Here is a 26,728-nt window from a genome sequence, read left to right on the forward strand (position 1 = left end):
ATCTAGATCATTACACCCCTCTGCTAGCACCGCACTGAATGCTATTATTTTAGACGGGATCTGGTTGATATTTGAAGGTGTGGAGGGACGTGTATATCTCAAGACCATAGAGCGTGAGCACAATTAGATTTCTGGTTAGTGTGCCGGGATGTTGCTACTTGGACCAGGGAGGCTTCACACCTTCCTAGATCCTTATCGGACCATGCACCTTGTATTTTGCGCTTGATACTTCCCAATTCAATTCCACGTACACTTACTTGGAGATTGCCGCCAGATGCCCTATTAGTTGAGGCGTTTAAGGAAGAAATCAGGGGGATATCATACACTATTTTAGCCTTAATGCTGGCTCAGTTGACACTGAGGCGTCTTGATGGGAGTCTTTTAAAATGGTGATTAGGGGGAATTGTATAGCCCGGCAGGCTAAGGTATTGAAGGCTATTCGGTGGACGCTTGCTAATCTGGAAAATCAGATTAGGGAGTTGGAAACACAGTTCTATTCCTCTGGCGACCCCACAACATTGACCCTTCTGAAAGAGATATTGATGGATTTTCAGGAGGAGGCACAACGAAAAGTAAAATTTCTAGGGAAATATGCCCAGGCCAGAAGATACGTGAAGGGGGACAGGCCGGGGAGGGCCTTGGCGGCGATGCTCCGTGCCGCATGGGGGAACACAACAGACTATAATCAGAGGCCCGAATGCTATTTTAGAGGAATTTTCTTGCTTTTACTCTGAACTATACACTAACACCCAGGACTCTAGTCCGGAGGGTCTGTTAACATTTTTTGACTCACTGGAGTTACTGTGGTTGGGTCAGGGACATAGGGAATACCTACACATCCCCTTCATGGTGAAGGACATGGCTCAGGTTATAAGGAGATTACCATTGAATAAGGCCTTGACCAGCGCATTTTACAAGGCTTATGTAGAAGAGTTGGCTCCGCATTTAATAGTGGTATATGAGGAAGCTCAGGAATCGGGCTTTTTACCATCCTCAATGCGCAAGGCAATTATAATTACCTTGCTAAAACCCGGGATGCCCGAGAACGAATTAGATTCCTATAGACCACTGTCCTTAATAAATGTGGACGTGAAAATATTGGCAAAGCTGGTCGCAAACCGCTTACAGCCCCTCCTTCCATTGATCGCTCGCCCAGATCAATCAGGTTTTATTCCCAGGAGGTCAACCTCACACAACCTCAGGACCCTGTTTCCAGCACTGCACTATTTACACCCCAACGTGCAGGCCGCTGCCATCTTCCTTGATGCTACAAAAGTGTTCGATTTGTTTGAATGGCCGAATCTCTTTGCAATTCTGAATTGCATGGGGTTCAGTCCATTGTTTATTAGTCTGATTTGGTTGCTCTACACACGGTCATCAGCTCAGATCTGAGTAAATGGGCTGCTGCCGCCGCCATTTAGCATCTCACAGGGAACAAGGCAGGGGTGCCCAGTGTCCCTTCTGCTCTTCATGATAGCGATGGAGCCATTAGCAGCTCAGATTAGGCAACATCACATTTCAAGGGAGATTGGGTTTTGTACGTTACTGCCCCGGTGTCACACCTAGATCTAATCTTTTGGGAATTCATTAAATTTAGTGGCCTGCCTGGCATTTCCTCTTACAGATGCCACTACCCCGGTACATTCCAAATATCCTCTTAAATGGGCAGACACACCTGTGAAATATCTGGGCATATGAATCAATGGAAACATGCAAGACATATGGAACATGAACTATGGGGGAGCTACTATAACGTGTCTGGAAGAAAAAGTCAATGCGTGGGCTAAGCTCCCGCTCTCTTTAGCCGGGAAAATAGCACTGATTAAGATAGTGGTACTGTCGAAATTCTGCTATCTCTTCGTAAATATTCCTATTCCCCTCACACAAGCTTTTTTTAAAATCTCTTATATCCCTCCTGGTTTCACTGGTTTGGGCGGGTGGACAAACACGTATTTATTGGGACCTGTTGATGCTGCCCCTGTGCCAGGAGGGTGCGGGAGCACCGAACATGCAAATGTATGCGTGGACCACACAGGCTCAGTTTCTCCACCACTGGGTACATCCGACTCCTTTTCCAACCCCACACAGCTGTGGAGACGGATAATGCGGCGCCCTTCCCCCTGCAGATCGCATTATATCTGTCATAAAAGCGACCCGTGATGGTATAGACATGGTAGAAACCCTGCGGTGGGCGTGGAATGAGTTGAGGAAGAGAGCCAGCATTTCTCTTCGGTACGCCCCATCAATACCTCTTGGCACACAACCCTATGTTATTCACTGTCGATGAGGGTATCAGCAAGACTGTAGCACAGAAAATGTGTCTCTGCACTTTTGCAGATCTCTATCCAGAGGGAACATTTCAGCCCTCAACGTCCTTTTCTGAACTTTTTGTATACTACAAACTTAGGGCGATGTGGCCTCTCCATGACACTTTCCTGAAGTCCCTGCTAACCCTTCTCACACTGGAGAATGTGCTTAATTCCCCCATAATGCTTTGCTGGGCCATTGGTTGGCATTGCATTTTTGCCCATAACTTTATTTGGGGTGGTTGGAGGAGGATGGGACCACCACAATTGTTGAGCATGATATGCTCTTTGTGTTCAAGGAACCTACTTGGTCCTCCCCCTAGGTTAGGGGGGACCCCAAAGTCATCACCTCTAATTGACTAATATCTTTCAAAGCTCACTTTTGTGAATTGGTTTCATGCTTTATTGCATGTATAGGTAAAATTGTGTTATTAATGAAAAATGGGTGCAATTGTATGTTCCAGAGTTTATGCATGATCTCCTTGTCTTAATAAAAGTTTTAGACAGAAATATCACATATCTTCAATTAAAAAAAAGAAATTATGTTTGCATGTTTAAATACATATTACCATCTCACAAAAACAGAGCAAACAATGCCATACATTAAAAAAATTCTATCTTTACATGATAAAATGCATATAGTTACCTCACAAAAGTGAAATTGAAAAATAACCAGCAGTAAGAGACGTGATGATTTTGGGGTCCTTCAAAACCTAGGGAGAGGACCAAGCAGAAGCCTGGAACACAAAGAGCATACCATGCTGAATTGATTTGGTGGTGGCCCCGTCCTCCTAGGACCACCCCAAGCACAGGTGTGGGCAAAAATACAAGCCCAACCAAAGGCCCTGCAAAGCATTATGGGACGATATTCTGCAGTGCAGTGAATATTACAGTATCCAATATCAAACATTTCTCAAGGGAAAGGCTCCCCAGCTCAGCTGAGCGCTAATACTATAATATTCATTAAACTCCAGAATCTTGCCCCATAATGTTTTGCTGGACCTTTGGTTGTCATTGTATTTTTGCCCATAACTTTGCTTGGGATGGTCCTAGGAGGATGGGACCAGCCCTGAATTGTTCAGCAATAAATGCTCTTTGTATTCAAAAGTAAGGGGTGATCACCTGTCTCATTGCCTGATGTTTTTCAAAGTTCAATTTATTGAATTGGTTATATGCTTTTTAGCATCTAAAGGTAAAGTTGATTTGGTAAGGGGTTGTGGGTAAAGTAGATAATTCCATTACACCGAATTGGAGCGTTATTACTCCTATTTGCTAAATATTGAGTAGTCATGCATGGGGTGGAGGAGGGCACCATCTATGAATGATTGGATCCAAGACATTTGGGCATTCACAATTGACCACCTTTTGGAAATTGATGCCTTCAGCGTCAAGAGGCAGATGGAAAGGTGCCTGGGGTGTCAGTGGAATGTAGACATAGAGATGGCTGATTGTAGAAAACAGTCATTGGATCAGTGCAACCAGGATTAACTCTTCATGTAAAGCCGGGAGGGGAACGGAGTTTTTTAATTTATTCTTTAGACTGTCATTTGGGGTTTGGCGGATGTGTTTTAGAGTATGGTGGTAGACCATATCCTCTTTATCACCCTTTTGATTGATGGACTTGTATCCTTCCACTGCTCACATTGAGAGCTACTTGTTTCTTTTTCATTCAGCTCTCCATGAGGGAGCTTTTGTTTATTATCTCTCTCCCTCTTGTGCTGCTTCCCCTCGCAAACCCACACCCTCTGCACCCTGTTCCTTCTCACCCCTCTCATTTGTCTGTAAAAATACAGCATCAGAATATTTTATGGTATATGGATGAGAAGCAGATTTCAAGGGTCAATTTTGCTTTATATCCGGTATGCCATATACTGTGTAAAAGTACACGCTTTGGCACACAGAAGGTTTTATGTCACTAGGGGATGACCCATCTACTGCACTCACTCAACTTGTGCCTGAGGCAGAAGGTGAATTTAGCATGACACTTCTGCTGGTGGCCCATAAATCAATAGATGAGCAACTGGCTAAAAATGTGGAAATTAAGCGGCATATTTACAAGGAAAGTGGCGAAGCGTGTTGTTAAGTTTACATGGCTAACAAAAGGCTCCATCACTTTAGAAACGTAGTCTGCACCATATTTACATGAATATGGTGCAGCACTGTGTTTCCCCCTGCTCTGGCACTAAATTTAGCTGCCTAGGGCCAATGCAGGCACCCTTGCACCATAGTGTAAAGGTGCCTGCATCTGGTGCAAGGGTGTCTGCGTTGATTGGGGTGATTGTTTATGTGCTGGAAGGTGTCCCTTCCTGCACATAAACAATCTTTAAATGGTGTTTTGTAACTTCTATGTGTGCTGCTTAATGCAGCACACAAAGAAATTGCAAAACAATTTTTTAAATGATTGTTTATCAGGAGGAAGGGACACCTTCCTGCAGATAAACAATCATTGGTGTTTCGCTGTTTCCATGTATGCTGCACAATGCAGCACACATGGATACAGCAAGAAATTAAACATTTGTTGCGTCAGAGTAAGACCAGGTTTTCCCTGATCTTCATTTTGGCAGTGCCCCATATTACGCCAATTCTTGTAAATATGGGGCAGCGTCAAAATCAATGGGTGTTATGGTGGAATGCCAACTGCAACACCCATTGTCCTCCCCTTTCACGCTAAGGGCCATATTATCAAGAAAGGGCGATACATTATTGCTGATTTTATCGGCAGGAACCTGGGCTTCTATGGGAATTCACAAGGGCATATTATCAAGCCGATTTTATCGCTGCTTTAGTGGCAGTTTCCTGCCGATAAAAGCGGCAATAATGTATCGCCCATTCTTGATAATATGGCCCTAAGCGTAGTGTGAAAGGGTGTCTTATTTACAAGGCAGAGTTAAGCCAAATCAAGTGGCCTAACACTGCCTTGTAAATAAGGCAAGCCAACATTGCCACCACAATATTGTGGAAAGTGACACTGTGGTGGTGATCGGGGCTTGTAAATATGCCCCTAATTGTTTCCATTTTCATTTTTACACTTCCTGATTCTGTTTAAATTCTGTGTAGAGTTCATGAGATATGTGTTTCCTTTTCTCCAATATTTTGTTTTCTCTTTTCTTTTAAACACTCTCATTATACTGGGGAGACCAACTGGTTTAGCCAATGCTTGTTTTCTTTTGATGTTATATGTGTATCTGTGCAGCTTAAACACAACAAATGCAATCAGTTAGTGGACTTTGCTTTCTTTGTTTATCACTGACATTTGAAGATGCCCTGGAGTACAAGCTGGAGACCACAGGACCTGCTTGTCTGCATGAGGCAGGGAGTGGATGGGCCAGGTGCCTCCAACCTTTCCTGTAATCACACTTTGCTACTAGTATTTTTAGTGTGGTAATAGTGATGATATCAGAGCGGTTGCTATAGTGGACCCTCCGCGTGAGCTTACCCACAGCGATCGCCTCAGCGCATCAGGCAGGGTCGCCGTCTGTAGTGTGAAAAAGGCCCTTATGGATCTGGACTGCCTCCAATATGGGTGATACATGACCGCCCTCGCTGCAATACGACTGGCACCAAGGTAATTATATTCCCAGTATTTCTCCCCAATGTCTCATGATTTATCGCTCAGATGCCAGCTTTAAATATATGAAATATATTTTAGAACCCAAAACTTTTTCTGCACACATCCGGTTATTAGTTCTGATTAAACAGAGGGGCATATTAGCAAGGAATTGCGATATTTATCGCAAAACACGCTTAGCGTGTTGTTTTTTTATTGCTGCCTATCGCTGGATATGTTAGCGGAGAAAAAATATCCAGCGATATCGGCGAAATGTGTGAATATCGCTCGAAATCCAGCGATATTCACGCATTAACGCCAATGGGGGCTTAACCTGAAAATCCACCTCTCATTGAATATACAGGTAAGTCATCCTATTAGCAGGCGTTAGATTCAAGCGATAATTTCGCTTAGCGTGACTTTTTTTATCGCTAAGCCTGCGTTGCTAATAGGCGATAGCTGTGTTAGCAACTTATAGTCGCTAACAGTTTGGGTACGCTCACTTTGCATGTTATCAGCGATAAATGTCGCTGACATGCAAAGCGGGCCCCAAACCGGTCGCTATCGCCTAAAAACCAGCTTGCTGATAGGGCGATAAAAATATTGCCGCTTTAGCGGGAAAAAGTCCTGCTACAGCGGCAATATTGTCCTTGCTAATATGCCCCAGAATTTCATCTCGATTACACACACTACAATTTTTGAATCCATATATTAACGCAACCAATCATTTGGACTTCGCACATAAAAGCTTCTTACAGAACACTGAAAAGCGCCCCATAATTCAGTAGGTACTTCGAAAAATTGTCCGGGATGGAATTGATGTCATGAAAAGCAGAAATAACCAGGGGGCATATTATCAAGGGAGTTTATCTCCGCTTTTTTGGCTTTAAAAGCCAAGAAAGCGGAGATAAAATTATCTCCCTATTACCTAGCTGCCACTAACACCAGTTAGCGACAGCTAGTAGGAGATAGCGACCATCTTGGGCCCCACTTTGCATATCAGTGATATTTATCACTAATGAGATGCAAAGTGGGCGTGCCAAGATGTTAGAGACTGAAAACAGTCGCTAACATCGCTATCTCCTATTACCAACTTTTGGAGATATTCGCGCTAAGCGGGAATATCTCCAAAAGCTAACACTTGCCCTGAGCAGTTCTTAGCCATGTTATCCAATGGGAGGTGGATAACATGGCTAAGAGCATTAGCTCGCTAATGCATGAATATCGCTGACTTTTCAGCGATATTCATGCTTTGCGGCGATTTTTACCGCATTTGCGTTAAACCTTAATACTACCAAGGTTTATTTGCGGTAAAAATCGCCGCAGCGCTACAGTAAATTTTTGTCTCTAACCAAGCAATAGCGATAATTGCTTGGTAATATGCCCCCAGATACCCAGAACCTACCCATTTTATCTAGAAACTCCTTGAAGGAAAGCACTGACCACTTTTATTTTGTTTAAACATAATAATAGCCCTTTGCTACTTTGAAAGGCGTTCTAAGAAGTGCAAAATCTTTTCATCAACTGAGTTCTAGAGATGCCAAAGCACAAGTACTGTTGAAATTGAGGTAGATTTTGAACTAGTTCAATTGCGTATGCTTTCAATATTACGCCGACTACATATGCAGATTTCACACGATGAATGTAAAAGGGCGCGTTTATATCATGTAGAATAAACCACTAAAATAAAGTCTAATGAATGCGAGGTGTAATTTCTTTTGTTTGTGGAGAAGGGTTTGCTGTATGTACCGTGAATTATGGGTAGCCGGATTTAGAGTCTTTCACATTGCACAATAAGTGCTATCCTAACAGTGCTTCTCAAGGAAACAAGCATTTGCAACACAATAGGTCTCGCATTAGTGATAGTTTGATCTATTGGAGTTGCAAAAAACAAATATTTTATAAGGGCAGCAGGAAACTGGCGATGCTTGTAGATTGTCCACATTATCAAATACCATTTGCCGAGGTAAATGCACTCACACCCTGATATTGTGAACCAGGACCAGCCCTTTGTTCAAACAGTTGGTACTTTTTGTGCATCTAAACGTAAACTAGATGAGCAAAAAGTGTGGTGAATTCCTATTTGAAGTTTTCAATGTGTTACATTTCTACGTTTTACACAGTTGCTCAAATTGCTATATGACAAAAATGAATAATTTTGAAGTAAATAGACTGCAATTAAAGAAATAAATGTGTTAATTTGCAATCTGCTCTGTCAAAGTTGTGATTGTTAATTCCCAAAAGCATTGAAATTATTATTACATCAATCTGTAGTTCCAATAGTCGGTACTAGGTTTTCCTCTCGAGTCAAATGCAAAAGCATTTGACTTGAGGGACTAGTTGAACTGCAGCTTGATGTAATACTTTCAATGCTTTTGCATTTGACTCCTGAGGGACACCTAGTAATGACTAGTTGAACTGCAGCTCTTTGTAGAATTAGTTTGATGTTGGATACTACAATATTCACTGCCCACTGCTAATCTTGTCCCATAATGCTTTGCAGGGCCTTTGGGTGGGATTGTATTTTTGCCCATAACTGAGCTTGGGGTGGTCCGAAGAGGATGGAACCACCACTGAATCATTCAGCATAATATGCTCTTTGTGTTCAAGGCATCTGCCTAGTCATCCCCCTAGGTTAGGGGGGATTCCAAAATCATCACCCCTCTCACTGTGTGCTTTATTTATTTACGAAGATCAATTCTGTCAATTGGTTCTGTGCTGTTTAGAGAGTGGTTTATTAAAGTATTTGTGGGTGAAGTTTAGTAGCTGACTACTATGTGGGGGAATAGAGGAGCATGTTATTAAGACTGGGTGATAACATTGTCAGCGCTTTATTGGCAAAAAACTACTGCTAAAGTGGCAAAATGGGCTTGATAATATTTCCTAGAGAATTCCCCGGGTTAGATGTCTAATCTGGGTTTCTAAGGGAATTCACAAGGGCATATTATCAAGCCCATTATCCCCACTTTAGCGGCAGTTTCCTGCCGGGCGATAATTTTATCGCCCAGTCTTGATAATATGGCCCAGAGTTTTAGCCTGAATTATGTATTTTTGATGGAATGTGCAGGTAACAAATCTCCAGTAACTCTGGTAGCAGTAGAGTTCATTGCCCAGGGTTAATACTTATTAGTTTCCTAGGCACAGAATGGCCATGGAATTTCGAACAAAAGAGAGTTGTCAACGCACCCCGAGGGTGGCATTGTGAGCAAAGTAAACACAGACTCCGCCACTCACATAGGAAACTAATGCTACAGTTTATTGCTGAGACAGGAGCCACACCGGAGGCATTAACAGTAGAAAGTGAAGATGAGCCAGACCCGTGCAAGCAGATGTGCACAAAGCCTCTAGTAGTGTGGCTCCGCCTTTAAGAGTTTGTAAACACCACCTGTAAGTTGTTTAACAAGTGCTCTGTACAGTAAACAACTACTAAGGGCTTCAAATGTAACACATATGAAGCTGTGAGTCCTGTAACATACCTTCCTTGTCCTGCATGCAATGTAAATCAGTCCAACTGTATACATTGGGTTTCGCTGTGATTGACCACTGCACAGAGAGAAAGCACGCTACAGCGCTTGGGCAACAAACAAACAAACAAGAAGTCCTGGTTTATCAGCACACGTTTATATTTTTCTGCCTGGCAGCTAACGGCAGGGCTGGGAGCAGGTGGTATTACTGAAATGTATTCACCCCTCTGCCCGAAACATCATAGAGCAGACACTGCGTCGGGTGAAAAAAAAAAAAGCCACAGCAGAGCATGGATGGGGAGGGACGGGGAACAATGGCGCATGGGGAACCGTCCGCATGGGCGCCGCACTGAGTTAGAAAAGCAATACATAAAGGAGAGGGAAAGGGTTTGCAATAAACACACAGCTTAAAGAAAATATACAAATAATTTTACACAATTATAGTGCAACGTCCAGAAAGCAGGTGTTGCTCTGAAGACTGGAGGGAGCAGCAAGAGTTTGCAATACCCGCGCAGCCTAAAGAAAAGTAATCACATAAAACAAAAAAAAGGTGGAAGCTATGCTAATGTGGCATTGCTGTGTGTGACTGAATACAATAGAAGCCACGAACAGCATGTGGTGTCTGCTTCACTAAGACATTAATTAAGTAAATAGTTCTCTTGAAGTGACAATGAAAGCTACACAATAAAGACACTTGTAATGGGGGCTGTTCTTATGAGGGATAACAACGGGAGAGAGGGCGATACTAAGGAGGGACTACTAAGTCTATTGATGAATCAAAAGGCACCATTTACAAAGGACAGGAAAAGGAGCCAATTGTAAAGATGGGCAGAACATGGGTGGAGTTTAATACCCATATCCTAACTACTGCATGTCTCGAAGAGACAGAGCAAGCACTGCCTAGACGAGACCTAAAAAACAGGCACAATCACGTCACAGTTTTCAAACATCAAGGGGCATATTTTCAACAAAGTGGAAGAGTGCAGCACTAGACTCTTTGGCTTAACGCAGCGCTTGTCACTTCAGAAGCGGAGGGCTCAATCAATCCTTCAGGGTTTGTAAAGCGCACTACTCACCCGTAAAGGTCTCAAGGCATTATGGGGGGGAATGTGCAGCTCCATTGGGGTCATCTGAAGAGCCAGATATTGAGGTCTTTCCTGAACTGGAGCAGTGTGGGGCTTTGCTGGAGGGGTAGGGGGAGGTCGATCCATGTCTTGGCTGCAAGGTAGGGGAAAGACTTTCTACCCACTCTGTTCCTGTAGATGTGAAGTACGGTGGTCAGGGATAGGCCAGCTAATTAGAGGTTTCTATTGGGGGCGTGGAAGAACAGACAGTTGTTGCGGTATTGTGGTATGATGCTGTAGAGGGCCAGGTATGCGTGCGTGAGCAGCTTGAAAGTTATTCTTCTTTCGACGGGGAGCCAGAGTAGATCGCGGAGGTGTTGGGTGCTGGGTGATGTGGTTGTACCGCTGGATGTCGAGCATTAGCCTGACTGTGGTGTTCTGGATGGTCTGGAGCTTGCAGAGGAGTTTTTATTGATTCCGGTATAGAGGGCATTGCCATAGTCCAGTCTGCTGGTGATGAGGGTGTGCATGACCATTTTTCTGGATTTGGAGGGGATCCATCTGAATGTTTTACAAAAGCAGGCTAAGGATATGGCTTTGATCTGGCGGATCATGGTGAACGATGAGTCAAATATGATGCTGACGTCACGCGCATGGTCTGCCGGGGTGGGTGGTTTCCGAGGTGTCATCCCAAGCTGCGGGGTACAGCCTTGGATTAGGACTTCTGTTTTCTCTGAGTTGAGTTTCAGGCAGCTGTCCTTCATTCAGGTGGTAACGGCTTTCATCCCTTCTTGGGAGTTGTGCCTGGTGATGTTGGCCTCTTTGTTGTAAATATGCCCCTCTGTGTTCTTCCTGTGAGGAATGAGCGAATCCTGTCTAGGGCCTTTTCTCAGATGCCGGCGTCATGGAGTCTGATTGCTAGTGTGTGGTGAGGGACAGTGTCGAAAACTCCTGATATGTGCAGGAGGATGAGGGTTGCCGGTTGGCACTGGTGGAGGAGGGTGCGGATTTCGTCAGTGGCAGCAAGGAGGGCTTTCTCTGTGCTTTGATTCCTGCGGAATCTGGAATGGGAGATGTCTAGGACATTGTTGGCTTCGATGTAGTTTGCTAGTTGTGTGTTGACAGCCTTTTCGATGACCTTGGCTGTGAATAATAGCAGTGAGATGGGCCTGAAATTAAGCAGCACACATGGTTTTAACAGGTGCAAGGATGGGAAATGCTTTACTTCTCCCTGTTTTTGCTATTTTTATTTGTTCTGCATTGTGCCATGCATGATGGTTTATGTGCCGGAAGGTGTTCTTCCTGCACACAAAACAATAATTTTAAAAATGTCGAGTTGCAACTTCTATGTGTGCTGCACAAAGCAGCACACATAGAAGTTACAAATCATTGTTTATGTGCAGGAAGGGAGACATTTCTACACATAAACAATCATTCCCCACATTGCAGGCACCCTTGCACTATTGTGTAAGGGTGCCTGCTTTGGCGCTAGGCAGCTGAAATTAGCGCCAAGGCAGGGGGAAACGCAGGGCTGCACCATATTCTTGTATATATGGTGCAGCCTTGGGTTTCTAAAGTGGTGGCTCCTTTATGAGGTTTTGGCATAGGGCAGGGCAGCGCAGCAAGTAGGAAGGAGCCATGTCTGTAAGATATGGCAAATTCCCCTCCGTTTTTCCCTGCACAGCACTTATTGGGCTGCCATCCGCCAACAAAGGCACACTTGCTCCATGGTGCAAGGGTGCCTGTGCTGCGGGGCTGATTGATTTTGTGCAGGAAGGCAAACCTTGCTGCACAAAATCAATCACAAAAGGTGATTTCCTATTTCTATGTGTGGTGCAGAATGCAACACACATAGAAAAAGGAAAAAACAAGGAGAAATGAAAACATTTCTCCTTGTTGCGCCTGCCGTTAGATTCATGCAAAATCAACAGTTGGAATTGGAATTGGAATTGGAAATGGATTTATAAAGCGCGTAGCTACCCGTGGGCGTCCCAGCGCTGGACTTGTAAGAATGTATCTGTGGCAGAGTGGCCTAGGGGAACAGCCATGTTTTCAATAGTTTGCGGAATGTTAGAAGATTGGTCTCCCTACGGATGTTGAGGGGTAGGGAGTTCCACAGCTGATGATCAACAGTTGATGGACAGAATGCAGAACAATGTCATGCATTCACCCCAGTACAGAGATCTGGGCCTAAATCCATCGTTTTTTTGCTCACCATGCCATTCCAGTTTGAACCGAGCCATATGCAAATCAGTCTTCACCCTTTGCCTCATGGAACAGTCCAGCCCGAACAGCCAAGCCAGGTCCTTCCTGGACTGGAAACAAGCATCCTGGGACCGGGCTCGGGGTTTCACCCCTCTTCAGCCAGGATCAATTGTGTGTCCTTTGACGTTAGATTCAGACGCATTCACAGGTTTACGATTTCTCCTAAATCTGGGAATGTGTCAGGTTCCCTGGGTGTTACGTGGGAAAACCCAAAGCAACACAAATGGAGCGCCCATTTCACACAGTGTTCTGCGTGAAAGAGGCACATATTTACAAGGCCAGACGTCTTCCAATGCATGAACAAAGAACTTGGATATAAACAGGATATCACATCTCTACCCTTAATAACAAAACAATTCAAACCACAGGAAGGAAAGAATATAAAAATACAAATTTAATTAGCATTAACATATTACATTCTAGCAAGTAACCAGGGGGAATATTATCAAGGGCCATTTCGCCGCTTTAGTGGGGCTTTTTCCCGCTAAAGCAGCAATATCTTTATCGCCCTATTAGCAAGCTGTCGCTAACAGCAGTTAGCAACAACTTTTAGGCGATTGCTACAGGTTTGGGGCCCGCTTTGCCTGTTAGCGATATTTATGGCTATTGACATGCAAAGTGGGCGTACCCAAACTGTTAGCGACTAAAAACAGTTGCTAACACAGCTATCCCCTATTAGCAAGGCAGGCGAAGCGCTAAAAAAAATTGCGCTAAGCGCAAATATTGGTAAAACCTAACGCCTGCTCAGACCACTTCTTAACCTGTATATCCAATGGGTGGTGGATATTCAGGTTAAGTCCCCATTAGCGATGATGCCTGAATATCGCTGAATTCCCAGCGATATTCACGCATTTCGCCACTATTGCTGGATATTTTATGGCTTTGAGATAAACGTTGCTAATAGCATGTTATCTCTGCGATAATATCCGGCGCTGCGCGGCGATAAAAAAATTATTGCTGAGCTCATTTAGCGATAAATATTGCTAGTTGTTGATAATATGCCCCCAGGTTTCTTACAAAGCTTACCAATTTTAGTGGTGGAATCAGTATTAGAGGCATGCTCACTACTACTATAGCCATCAGGCCTAGTGATATTGGGGTCTGGTGTAGGATTCACTACATTTATCATGACTAGTGATGTTGGTACCCCTGCGTAGCTTCTTTGTTGGTACTACATTTTCCTGACTGAATATCATCTCTACTGACCATGGTTTATAATTGAGAAGAACATGTAGAATCATCAGTGTATGACACTATCTTAGCACCCAGACTCTCAGCGAGAGGGGCCATGGGGGTCATATACAAATTAAAAAGCGTCAGGCTCAAAATAGAGGCCTGAGGCCCCCCCCACATTCAGAGCGGGAACTACTGCTGAGAAGGGGAGAGCCCAGATGGTTTGAGAGCGATTAGCCAAAAAAGATGCAAACCAACTCAACACCGTGCCACCAATACCGTTGTCACTGAGTCTTTCCAATAGTCTGGTATGGTACGTCGCTAACACAGCAGTGTAATCCAGTGATAAAGTAAATTGCACTAAGCGCGATTCGCAATAATTATTGCATCTTCTTGATAATATGCCCCATTTTTTTTTTTGCATGCCAATCCAATCTAGTTTAGACCCTGCCAAATGCAAATCAGGCTTGACCCAGTTCCCCATTGGAAAAGTCCAGACCGAACTACCAGGCCTGATCTTCCCTGGAGCAGAAACAAGAAACCTGGGTGCTCAGCGCCAAAGTGGGCAGCTCTGGCCCTTATTCCGCATCCTCTTCTTTTACTGGGACATACTATTCAGGCTCACCAAGGTTCAGAATTACCTATTCAAATTACACAGGATCGACCCCAGTCATCGCAGAGCTGCTGACACCCAGTGCTGGAATTGGGAAACCTTTACACTGAACTCATTAATTGGAGGTCAAGTTGTGACAATGTTATAAGTAATCTCCAAGTCTAATGGGTAAGAACAGGTAGGTTTATTACATGTAAAGGAGAGCTGTGGTAGAGCCATCTAATAATGCAAGCCATAAGGTTGTAAATATTATTGTGTGCATAAAGTATCCAAGCTATAGAGTCCAATGATCAGCGTCCTTCCAACTCTGCTGTTCACAGTTACCGCCTAACAGACGTCTTCCAAGGCATGACTGCAGAACTTGGATATATACAGGATATCACAACTCTCCCCTTAATAATAAAAACAACAACAGCAAAAAAATTCAACCCACAGGAAGGCAAAAACATAAAAATACAAAATGTATTACAATTTATATATCAAGTTCTTGCAAGTAACCAGGGGTAATATTATCAAGGGCAATATCGCCGCTTTAGCAGGACTTTTTCCCGCTAAAGCAGCCATATTTTTATCGCTCTATCAGCAAGCTGACGGTAACAGCAGTTAGCGACAGCTTTTAGGCGATAGCGACCGGTTTGGGGCCCGCTTTGCATGTAATAATAATAATAATAATAATAATAATCCACATTTGTAAAGCGCAAACAATCACCCGTAAGGGTCTCTAGGCGCTGGGGGCCGTCGGGAAGATTAAGCAAGCTATTGCCCAGAGTCACATGGTGCTGGGCTAATCTGCCACCGGCCCCGGGGATCGAAATGTGATCCCCAGATTCCAGAGTCAGTCACACTGGCCGCGGCACCACACCTCTCTGTCAGCGATATTTATCGCTAATGACATGCAAAGTGGGCGTACCCAAACTGTTAGCGACTGAAAACAGTCGCTTACACAGCGATGGCCTATCAGCAAGGCAGGCAAAGTGATAAAAAAAATCACTCTAAGCGCGATTATCGCTATAAACTAACACCTGCTAAAAAGTTGACTTATCTGTATAGTCAATGGGCGGTGGATTATCAGATTAAGCCCTAATTGGCGTTAATGCGAGAATATCGCTGGATTTCCAGCAATATTCTCGCATTTCGCCGCTATCGCTGGATAGTTTAGCACAATGGAAAAAAACGTTGCTAATAGCATGTTTTCTCTGCTAAAATATCCAGCGATAGCAGCGATAAAAAAAGTCGATAACCACGTTTAGCGATAAATATTGCTATTTCTTGCTAATAGTCCCCCAGGTTTCTTAGAAAGAAAACAACTTCTATGGGTGTATCCAACATTAGAGGCACACTCACTGCTACTACAGCCATCAGGCCTGGTAATATTGGGGCGCTGAATAGGATCCTCGTTGGTAACATCCCTACATTCATCATGACTACTGATGTTGGTACCATGCATAGCTTCTTCGTTGGTACTACTTCTTCCTGACTGAAAATCATCATTAGCTACCATGGTTTATAATCGAGAAGGACATGTAGAACCATCGCCTTTCAATACAGTATCTACGGGCAGTAATACCAAATTCTCTGGAAGTTGCATTTTCCTCCTTAAGACAATCATTGAAAGTTACTCAACGTAAACAAATTTCTCTTAGCCCCACCAACATCCATACCGATGAACGTGCTACTTTAGATACCCTAAATGGACCCAAAAATGTTAAATCAACTTTAGACTTCCTAGGTCTCATTTCTCTTACCTTGACCCAGGCACCTACACTAACTTCGTCACAAAAACCACATCTATAAGAATAATGATATTTCTTTATTTTCTCCTGAGTAGCCCTGACATACGATTTGACTATGTTCAGATTCCCCTGCTCCTGAGCCCAGCAGTCAGATTAACCATAACCATGTGGGACAAAATCCAGTACGAGTCTGCCTACCTCTAAATAGGCGAAACTGTGAAACCCTGGTAACACTATGAGGTGTATTGTGATAAGCTCACACTTTTCTCTGAACAAACTCATCCACATGTTCAACAAAAGTTAAAGCAGTCTAGACTCCCTCTTTAAACAGGGGGTTAGCTCTCTCAACAGCACCATTGGCTTGGGATGAATACAAAGCCACATTGTAATGTTTAACACCTTTTTCTATTTTTTAAATAATTCTATCCTCCCAGAGTTCAATTTACACTGTTATCTGTAACAAGTTCTTCCAGATGACCCTCCAAAGTGAACATTTTTTCTACTTATTGAATAACAACTGGAATGGTTGTTTCAGTTACAAAGTCATAATAATTCACTTGGAAAAGTAGTCTCTGAGAACTATAAACATTTAGACCCATCAGGTGAAGCCAAAATAGGTCCTGCAAAATCAAGTGCTAATTTGGACCATGGAGTCTGGGGCAATAGAGTGGGAATGAGGGGAGTATCTTTCGACTTCCAATGTTTATTGGACATCATGCATCCCTGACATGAATCCACAAAATTATCTACATCTCTGTCCATGTAGGGCCACCATAAACAACACCTCAGAGTCATCTATGTAGCTGTAGACCCTCAGCGTTTTTTGCGTTGGAGCGGGCCCATCATGCCTTTGGTCCCAGGCCCCAAGTCGGGGCTACGCCCAGACCCATTCTGGCCAGGATCCTGAACTATCATGACTGTGATCTTAACCTGCGCCTGGCCCCCGAAAAGGGGACTATCACACACAATGGTAATAATATCTCATTCTACCCAGACTTCATACCAGCTGTACAGTCGGCAAGAATTGAGTTCCTTCCTGCGAAACGCATCTTGTTGCAAACACAGATCCCCTATTAACTACTATATCCTGCCAATCTCAAGGTTACGCACAATGGGACTGCACATTTCTTTACAGATGCAAAGTCCGCTTTAAAATTTGCAAAACATGTGGGCGAGAAGCAGTCCAAAAGAAGTCAGCGTTTTGCGGACTCATCCGAGACCCGGCTGAGTGACAAAGACTGATGAGGTTCTGTTTCGGGTACGGCAATTGCCAGAGGTGCTATACATCGTGTTGTTTTTAATGTGCTGGGGCTTTTTCACTGAGTTGTGTTACAGTTCTCTCTGATGTGGGGGCTTGGTGTCTACCAGAATGTTTATGTGCAAGGTATGCCCGGATGCACAGTGCACTGGGTGGAGCTGGGACCTACGAGTCACCTGTTTTGGGCTACACAGCTTGTTTATGCTCTCGGTCTGTTCATAATGGGATATGGGTATCATTTAAAATGTTTGTGAGACAGGCGCGACTCTCTGTAGTTTTCTCGGCCACCCTGTATGAAAAGGGGTTTATGCCGGTGGCTCTACGCCCCCTTAGGATAGTTCCCTATTGCTGTTTTTCCAATCTAGGATGTTTGGGGTGGGTCTTCTACAACCTGATTGAGGGGCTGGAGAGGGAGGCAGGTTGGGGGGGTGTTTGTTGTTATGTTTTTAGCCAGTATCTTGATCTTCAGTACAGCTAACCGCACTTGGGCAACATTAACCATGCTAATCAGTTTAGTTCCTACTGTAATGTTAAAATCTGCTTGGATTGCCACCATATGACCATATACATTTTTTTAATGTGGAACATCCGAGGGTTGAATGATGGCAGGAAGTCCAGGTTGGTCCATTCATATTTGCTAAGAGAACATATAGACATATATGTGTGCTTCAGAAAACTTACCTAAATGTTGCTCCCTCCCCTAGGTTGAAGCACAATAGATGGGGCTCAGTGTACTCATCCATTTACTCAAATCACTCTAGTGGGTAGCCGTGTTGGTCAGACGTGGCCTAGACTGGAAGGAAAGCGACTTGCAAGTTGACTCAGAGGGTAGATTCATCATAATTATGGGTACTCTACGCGGGATCCCTGTCGTGATAGTTGCAGTGTACGGGCCTAATGTATACTCCCCTAGCTTTTTCCAAGATATATGGGTCAAAGTAAGGGAGATGAACTGTGACACCATTATCTGGGGAGGGGATTCAATGTAGTACTAAATGACGATTTGGATCAGAAAGGGTTATCTAGATCATTACACCCCTCTGCTAGCACCGCACTGAATGCTATTATTTTAGACGGGATCTGGTTGATATTTGAAGGTGTGGGGGGACGTGTATATCTCAAGACCATAGAGCGTGAGCACAATTAGTTTTCTGGTTAGTGTCCCGGGATGTTGCTACATGGGCCAGGGAGGTTTCACACCTTCCTAGATCCTTATTGGACCATGCACCTTGTATTTTGCGCTTGATACTTCCCAATTCAATTCCACGTATATTTACTTGGAGATTGCCGCCAGATGCCCTATTAGATGCGGCGTTTAAGGAAGAAATCAGGGGGATATCATACACTATTTTAGCCTTAACGCTGGCTCAGTTAACACTGAGGCCTCTTTATGCGAGGCTTTTAAATTGGTGATTAGGGGGAATTGTATAGCCCGGCAGGCTAAGGTATTGAAGGCTATTCGGTGGACGCTTGCTAATCTGGAAAATCAGATTAGGGAGTTGGAAACACAGTTCTATTCCTCTGGCGACCCCACAACATTGGCCCTTCTGAAAGAGAAATTGATGGATTTTGAGGAGGAGGCACAACGAAAAGTAAAATTTCTAGGGAAATATGCCCAGGCCAGAAGGTACGTGAAGGGGGACAGGCCGGGGAGGGCCTTGGCGGCGATGCTCCGTGCCACATGGGGGAACACAACAGACTATAATCAGAGGCCCGAATGCTATTTTAGAGGAATTTTTTTGCTTTTACTCTGAACTATACACTACCACCCAGGACTCTAGTCGGGAGGGCCAGTTAACATTTCTTGACTCACTGGAGTTACTGTGGTTGGGTCAGGGACATAGGGAATGCCTACACACCCCCTTCATGGTGAAGGACATGGCTCAGGTTTTAAGGAGTTTACCACTGAATAAGGCCTTGACCAGCGCATTTTACAAGGCTTATGTAGAAGAGTTGGCTCCGCATTCAATAGTGGTATATGAGGAAGCTCAGGAATCTGGCTTTTTACCACCCTCAATGCGCAAGGCAATTATAATTACCTTGCTAAGACCCGGGATGCCCGAGAACGAATTAGATTCCTATAGGCCACTGTCCTTAATAAATGTGGATGTGACAATATTGCCGAAGCTGGTCGCAAACCGCTTACAGCCCCTCCTTCCATTGATCGCTCGCCCAGATCAATCAGGTTTTATTCCCAGGAGGTCTACCTCACACAACCTCAGGACCCTGTTTCCAGCACTGCACTATTTACACCCCAACATGCAGGCCGCTGCAGTCTTCCTTGATGCTACAAAAGTGTTCGATTCGCTTGCAATTCTGAATTGCATGGGGTTCAGTCCATTGTTTATTAGTCTGATTTGGTTGCTCTACACACGGTCATCGGCTCAGACCTGAGTAAATGGGCTGCTGCCGCCGCCATTTAGCATCTCACAGGGAACAAGGCAGGGGTGTCCAGTGTCCCTTCTGCTCTTCATGATAGCGATGGAGCCATTAGCAGCTCACATTAGGCAACATCACATTTCAAGGGAGATTGGGTTTTGTACGTTACTGCCCCGGTGTCACACCTAGATCTAATCTTTTGGGAATTCATTAAATTTAGTGGCCTGTCTGGCATTTCCTCTTACAGATGCCACTACCCCGGCACATTCCAAATATCCTCTTAAATGGGCAGACACACCTGTGAAATATCTGGGCATATGAATCAATGGAAACATGCAAGACATATGGAACATGAACTATGGGGGAGCTACTATAACGTGTCTGGAAGAAAAAGTCAATGCGTGGGCTAAGCTCCCGCTCTCTTTAGCCGGGAAAATAGCACTGATTAAGATAGTGGTACTGTCGAAATTCTGCTATCTCTTCGTAAATATTCCTATTCCCCTCACACAAGCTTTTTTAAAAATCTCTTACATCCCTCCTGGTTTCACTGGTTTGGGCGGGGGACAAACACGTATTTATTGGGACCTGTTGATGCTGCCCCTGTGCCAGGAGGGTGCGGGAGCACCGAACATGCAAATGTATGCGTGGAGCACACAGGCTCAGTTTCTCCACCACTGGGTACATCCGACTCCTTTTCCAACCCCACACAGCTGTGGAGACGGATAATGCGGCGCCCGTCCCCCTGCAGATCGCATTATATCTGTCATAAAAGCGACCCGTGATGGTATAGACATGGTAGAAACCCTGCGGTGGGCGTGGAATGAGTTGAGGAAGAGAGCCAGCATTTCTCTTCGGTACGCCCCATCAATACCTCTTGGCACACAACCCTATGTTATTCACGGTGGATGAGGGTATCAGCAAGACAGTAGCACAGAAAATGTGTCTCTGCACTTTTGCAGATCTCTATCCAGAGGGAACATTTCAGCCCTCAACGTCCTTTTCTGAACTTTTTGTAAACTACAAACTTAGGGCGATGAGGCCTCTCCATGACACTTTCCTGAAGTCCCTGCTAACCCTTCTCACACTGGAGAATGTGCTTAATTCCCCCATAATGCTTTGCTGGGCCATTGGTTGGCATTGCATTTTTGCCCATAACTTTACTTGGGGTGGTTGGAGGAGGATGGGACTACCACAATTGTTGAGCATGACATGCTCTTTGTGGTCAAGGCACCTGCTTGGTCCCCCCCCTAGGTTAGGGGGGACCCCAAAGTCATCACCTCTAATTGACTAATATCTTTCAAAGCTCATTTTTGTGTATTGGTTACATGCTTTATTGCATGTAAAGGTAAAATTGTTTTATTAATGAAAAATGGGTGCAATAGTATGTTCCAGAGTTTTTGCATGATCTCCTTGTCTTAATAAAAGTTTTAAACAGAAATATCACATATCTTCAATTAAAAACAAGAAATTATTTTTGCATGTTTAAATACATATTACCATCTCACAAAAACATAGCAACCAATGCTATTCATTAAAAAAAATCTATCTTTACATGATAAAATGCATATAGTTATCTCACAGAAGTGAAATTGAAAGATAACCAGCAGTAAGAGACGTGATGATTTTGGGGTCCTTCCTAACCTAGGGAGAGGACCAAGCAGAAGCCTGGAACACAAAGAGCATACCATGCTGAAATGATTTGGTGGTGGCCCCATCCTCCTAGGACCACCCCAAGCACAGGTGTGGGCAAAAATACAAGCCCAACCAAAGGCCCTGCAAAGCATTATGGGACGATATGCTGCAGTGCAGTGAATATTACAGTATCCAATATCAAACATTTCTCAAGGTTCAGGCTCTCCAGCTCAGCTGAGAGCTAATACTATAATATTCATTAAACTCCAGAATCTTGCCCCATAATGCTTTGCTGGACCTTTGGTTGGCATTGTATTTTTGCCCATAACTTTGCTTGGGATGGTCCTAGGAGGATGGGACCAGCCCTGAATTGTTCAGCAATATATGCTCTTTGTATTCACAAGTAAGGGGTGATCACCTGTCTCATTGCCTGATGTTTTTCAAAGTTCAATTTATTGAATTGGTTATATGCTTTTTAGCATCTAAAGGTAAAGTTGATTTGGTAAGGGGTTGTGGGTAAAGTAGATAATTCCATTACACCGAATTGGAGCGTTATTACTCCTATTTGCTAAATAATGAGTAGTCATGCATGAGGGTGGAGGAGGGCACCATCTATGAACGATTGGATCCAAGATCTCACATTTGGGCATTCACTATTGACCACCTTTTGGAAATTGATGCCTTCAGCGTCAAGAGGCAGATGGAAAGGTGCCTGGGGTGTCAGTGGAGTTGTAGACATAGAGATGGCTGATTGTAGAAAACAGTCATTGGATCTGTGCAACCAAGATTAACTCTTCATGTAAAGCCGGGAGGGGAACAGAGTTTTTTAATTTATTTTTTAGACTGTCATTTGGGTTTTGGCGGATGTGTTTTAGAGTATGGTGGTAGACCATATCCTCTTTATCACCCTTTTGATTGATGGACTTGTATCCTTCCACTGCTCACATTGAGAGCTACTTGTTTCTTTTTCATTCAGCTCTCCATGAGGGAGCTTTTGTTTATTATCTCTCTCCCTCTTGTGCTGCTTCCCCTCGCAAACCCACACCCTCTGCACCCTGTTCCTTCTCACCCCTCTCATTTGTCTGTAAAAATACAGCATCAGAATATTTTATGGTATATGGATGAGAAGCAGATTTCAAGGGTCAATTTTGCTTTATATCCGGTATGCCATATACTGTGTAAAAGCACACGCTTTGGCACACAGAAGGTTTCATGTCACTAGGGGACGACCCATCTACTGCACTCACTCAACTTGTGCCTGAGGCAGAAGGTGAACTTAGCATGACACTTTTGCTGGTGGCCCATGAATCAATACATGAGCAACTGGCTAAAAATGTGGAAATTAAGCGCCATATTTACAAGGAAAGTGGCGAAGCGTGTTGCTAAGTTTAGATGGCTAACAACAGGCTCCATCACTTTAGAAACGTAGTCTGCACCATATTTACATGAATATGGTGCAGCACTGTGTTTCCCTCTGCTCTGGCACTAAATTTAGCTGCCTAGGGCCAATGCAGGCACCCTTGCACCATAGTGTAAAGGTGCCTGCATCTGGTGCAAGGGTGTCTGCGTTGATTGGGGTGATTGTTTATGTTCTGGAAGATGTCCCTTACTGCACATAAACAATCTTTAAATGGTGTTTGTAACTTCTATGTGTGCTGCTTAATGCAGCACACAAAGAAATTGCAAAACAATTTTTTAAATGATTGTTTATGAGGAGGAAGGGGCACCTTCCTGCAGATAAACAATCATTGGTGTTTCGCTGTTTCCATGTATGCTGCGCAACGCAGCACACATGGATACAGCAAGAAATTAAACATTTGTTGCGTCAGAGTAAGACCAGGTTTTCCCTGATCTTCATTTTGGCAGTGCCCCATATTACGCCAATTCTTGTAAATATGGAGCAGCGTCAAAATCAATGGGTGTTATGGTGGAATGCCAACTGCAACACCCGTTGTCCTCCCCTTTCATGCTAAAGCCATATTATCAAGAAAGGGGTTAAACATTATTGCTGCTTTTATCGGCAGGAACCTGGGCTTCTATGGGAATTCACAAGGGCATATTATCAAGCCCATTATCACTGCTTTAGTGGCAGTTTCCTGCCGATAAAAGCGGCAATAATGTATCGCCCTTTCTTGATAATATGGCCCTAAGCGTAGTGTGAAAGGGTGTCTTATTTACAAGGCAGAGTTAAGCCAAATGAAGTGGCCTAACACTGCCTTGTAAATAAGGCAAGCCCACATTAGCACCACAATATTGTGGAAAGTGACATTGTGGTGGTGATCGGGGCTTGTAAATATGCCCCTTAATTGTTTCCATTTTCATTTTTACACTTCCTGATTCTGTTTAAATTCTGTGCAGAGTTCATGAGATATGTGTTTCCTTTTCTCCAATATTTTGTTTTCTCTTTTCTTTTAAACACTCTCATTATACTGGGGAGACCTACTGGTTTTGCCAATGCTTGTTTTCTTTTGATGTTATATGTGTATCTGTGCAACTTAAACACAACAAATGCAATCAGTTAGTGGACTTTGCTTTCTATGTTTATCTCTGACATTTTAAGATGCCCTGGAGTACAAGCTGGAGACCACAGGACCTGCTTGTCTGCATGAGGCAGGGAGTGGATGGGCCAGGTGCCTCCAACCTTTCCTGTAATCACACTTTGCTACTAGTATTTTTAGTGTGATAATAGTGATGATATTAGAGCGGTTGCTATAGTGGACCCTCCGTGTGAGCTTACCCTCAGCGATCGCCTCAGCGCATCAGGCAGGGTCGTCGTCTGTAGTGTGAAAAAGGCCCTTATGGATCTGGACTGCCTCCAATATGGGTGATACATGACCGCCCTCGCTGCAATACCCCTGGCACCAAGGTAATTATATTCCTAGTAATTCTCCCCAATGTCTCATGATTTATCGCTCAGATGCCAGCTTTAAATATATGAAATATATTTTAGAACCCAAACATTTTTCTGCACACATCCGGTTACTAGTTCTGATAAAACAGAGGGGCATATTAGCAAGGAATTGCGATATTTATCGCAAAACGCGCTTAGCGTGTTTTTTTTGTATTGCTGCCTATTGCTGGATATGTTAGCGGAGAAAAAATATCCAGCGATAGCGGCGAAATGTGTGAATATCGCTCGAAATCCAGCGATATTCACGCATTAACGCCAATGGGGGCTTAACTTTGAAAATCCACCTCCCAATGAATATACAGGTAAGTCATCCTATTAGCAGGCGTTAGATTCAAGCGATAATTTCGCTTAGCGTGACTTTTTTTTATCGCTAAGCCTGCGTTGCAAATAGGCGATAGCTGTGTTAGCAACTTATAGTCGCTAACAGTTTGGGTACACCCACTTTGCATGTTATCAGCGATAAATGTCGCTGACATGCAAAGCGGGCCCCGAACCGGTCGCTATCGCCTAAAAACTGTCGCTAACTGCTGTTAGCGACAGCTTGCTGATAGGGCGATAAAAATATCACTGCTTTAGCGGGAAAAAGTCCTGCTACAGCGGCCATATTGTCCTTGCTAATATGCCCCAGAATTTCATCTCGATTACACACTACAATTTTTGAATCCATATATTAGCGCAACCAATCATTTGGACTTCGCACATAAGAGCTTCTTACAGAACACTGGAAAGCGCATTCAGCAGGTACTTCCAAACATTGTCCGGGATGGATTTGATGTCATGAAAAGCAGAAAAAAACAGATACCCAGAACCATCACATTTTATCTTTAAACTCCTTGAAGCAAAGCACTGAACGCTTTTATTTTGTTTAAACATATTAATAGACCTTTGCTACTTTGAAAGGTGTTCTAAAAATTGCAAAATCTTTTCATCAGCTGACACACAAAGTTCAACTGATTTCAAGAGATGCCAAATCAAAAGAACTGCTGAAACTGAGGTAGATTTTGAACTAGTTCAATTGCGTATGCTTTCGATATTACGCCGACTACATATGCAGACTTCACACGATGAATGTAAAAGGGCGCGTGTATATCATGTAGAATAAACCACTAAAATAAAGTCTAATGAATGCGAAGTGTAATTTCTTTTGTTTGGGGAGAAGGGTTTGCTGTATGTACCATGCATTATGGGTAGCCGGATTTAGAGTCTTTCACATTGTACAGGAAGTGCCATCCTAACAGTGCTTCTCAAGGAAACAAGCATTTGCAACACAATAGGTCTCGCATTAGTGATAGTTTGATGTATTGGAGTTGCAAATAAAAAATATTTTATAAGGGCAGCAGGAAACTGGCGATGCTTGTAGATTGTCCACATCATCAAATACCATTTGCCGAGGTAAATGCACTCACACCCTGATATTGTGAACTAGGACCAGCCCTTTGTTCAACAGTTGGTACTTTTTGTGCATCTAAACGCAAACTAGATGAGCAAAAAGTGTGGTGAATTCCTATTTGAAGTTTTCAATGTGTTACATTTCTACGTTTTACACAGGTACTCAAATTGCTATATGACAAAAATGAATAATTTTGAAGTAAATAGACTGCAATTAAAGAAATAAATGTGTTAATTTGCAATCTGCTCTGTCAAAGTTGTGATTGTTAATTCCCAAAAAGCATTGAAATTATTATTACATCAAGCTGTAGTTCCAATAGTCGTTACTAGGTTTTCCTCTTGAGTCAAATGCAAAAGCATTTGACTTGAGGGACTAGTTGAACTGCAGCTTGATGTAATACTTTCAATGCTTTTGCATTTGACTCCTGAGGGACACCTAGTAATGACTAGTTGAACTGCAGCTCTTTGTAGAATTAGTTTGATGTTGGATACTATAATATTCACTGCCCACTGCTAATCTTGTCCCATAATGCTTTGCAGGGCCTTTGGGTGGGATTGTATTTTTGCCCATAACTGAGCTTGGGGTGGTCCGAAGAGGATGGAACCACCACTGAATCATTCAGCATAATATGCTCTTTGTGTTCAATGATTTACAAAAGGGGGTGGTGATGAACAGAGTGTCTGAGTTAAACAGACCACTCTTACCCAGTCCAAAGATCAGGGCTTGATCCATCACCGTTATTTATCTCACTGCCACATCCCAGCTCAGAAGGCATCTGCCTAGTCCTCCCCCTAGGTTAGGGGTGACCCCAAAATCATCACCCCTCTCACTGTGTGAAATTATTTATTTTCAAAGATCAATTCTGTGAATTGGTTCTGTGCTGTATAGCATGTAATGTTTTTTTATTAAAGCATTTGTGGGTGAAGTTTAGTAGTTGATTCTACTATGTGGGGGAATAGAGGGTCATATTATCAAGACTGGGTGATAAAATTA

The sequence above is a fragment of the Lissotriton vulgaris genome, chromosome 11 (assembly GCF_964263255.1).
Source record: "Lissotriton vulgaris chromosome 11, aLisVul1.2, whole genome shotgun sequence".
NCBI lineage: Eukaryota > Metazoa > Chordata > Amphibia > Caudata > Salamandridae > Lissotriton > Lissotriton vulgaris.